We start from the raw sequence: 1,968 nt of genomic DNA on the forward strand, positions 1-1,968 counted from the left end.
AATACCCCCTACTGTTTTCCAGCTTAACAAAAGGCACAGAAAATATTGTTTCGCTTTTCCTGGAACTCTCTCACAACCTTTCTAGAAATAAGAAAAGACATCTTTTTGCAATCCTATTATACATGTGCATGGCTATAAGAAAATGTTCTGAAGGGACATCAATCAAGTAATACCAATTTTCAAAATTCTATAGCAATGTATTTGTACAAATTACAGAATTCTGTATGTATTTACACACCATTACAGAATATCAAGTAAATAACACCAATTGTTCTTTTGTTTTTCCGTCAGATTTCTCTTTAAGTGAATTTCTGTGCTCAAGAAAGGTGCCAGATGGATAGCACTAGAAAATGAAGACTTCTGTTTGCCCACAGCACAGGAGGAGCAGCACTGCAAGCCTCCACGCTTTGCCATGTCAGCTCTCTCCAGCCCTGTTTTAACAGAATCATATAAGGAGTGGGAGGACGTCTGTACCCTTTCATGCTTTGGCAAAGGAGCTAAGCAGCATGCAGGTGATGATGGTTTTGTGCATCCCCCACCAGAAAATAAACAGAAATAACTCATTTTACACAAGTGACTGAGCAGAACCTGTTGTTCTCTACCTGAAACAGGCTGAATATGACCCAGTGAACCTGCAAGGACTGGCAAACTGTCAGCTCCTGGATCATCCAGTCTCGCAATGATGCCTATGTTAAATTACATGTTTCTATATTTACATAAAGTCAGTATTTACACACCATTATGGATTAATTCGAGTAAATCGGTTACAGTTTATTCATATGGACTGTCATAAACTCATAACATTTTTCTTGGGTTTAATCCTTTCTTTAGAAAAATACGAAAAAGAATAATAATTAAAAAACATGTTAACTAGTAGTAATGATTTGCCTATGACTAAAAAAACCAAGTCAATTTAAGATTAAGACTCAAAACACGGCCTAGTATTGTGGCCTCAACTCATAGCATTGTTAACCTTTGCAATTAATTTCTTGGTGAATGTCAGATTTACTGAAATATCAGAGTTGTAACCTCCCTTCCTTTTGATAGGATTGTTTAACACTGAGCAATGAGCCCTAGTCTTCCACAGAAGCTTGCTTTCTTCTCCTGCAGTCCAACATGGCTTTGCACCACCCAGACAAATGATTCAGCAGCCAGTTGACCTGCAGCAGCCAAAGCGCCTGCAGGTCTCAGCAGCTCCAAGGGGTTGAAAACAAACTCATGGGTTGCAATTGAAGGCTGTAAATTCCCAGGCAATAACAGTCCCTAGACAAGTATGTCTAACTATATCCTAAAAATCAACCAATGTAATTTGTGTATCTTTGTAATTCATAAACAACTGTAATAAAATTCAAATGCCACATTATATTTAAGATTACTGATATCACTGGTTTGATACATGGCCCTCCTACCTGCTCAAGTACAGAAAGGTCATGTTCATTCAGGACACCAAACCAGAAGTTATTCCAGAACAGAATTCAGTTTCAAATAATATCTATCACATGAACAAGAGTGCCTGAGACCAAAAATTACTTAATTATTAATAAGCTACAAACTTACGTGTAGCTCCTCCAAAGTACACTTGCACTCAGCCTCCACGCCTCTGCAGGCATTCAGGAGTGCTGGGACTAGCCATGCTCCTACACATCCAGCAGCAGAGGTTATGCCTCGACTTAAATGGCACCGGATGAAAATCCTAAGGGATAGAAGAACTAGAAAATGCATTTCTTATATGGACCTTGCATGTTTTATTTTCTCTACTTTATTTTGTTCTTCAGGGTACTAGGGAAAAAATGCCTCTTCCTAGGGATTAATTTCAAACTGGTAACTGCTAACCAACACGTTTGTGTGCTTAACATAAACTGCTACAATCCCTTGAATATTACATACTGTCAGCTCACTTACGGTTCATGAATACTTAAACATACTTTAGGATAAAAAAAAATAACAAGTCTAATACTGTCCCCCTCA

Source organism: Pezoporus wallicus, unplaced genomic scaffold, assembly GCF_028554395.1.
Source record: "Pezoporus wallicus isolate ANWC-B61680 ecotype Strahan unplaced genomic scaffold, APGP_CSIRO_Pwel_v1 scaffold_6446, whole genome shotgun sequence".
NCBI classification, from domain to species: Eukaryota; Metazoa; Chordata; class Aves; order Psittaciformes; family Psittacidae; genus Pezoporus; species Pezoporus wallicus.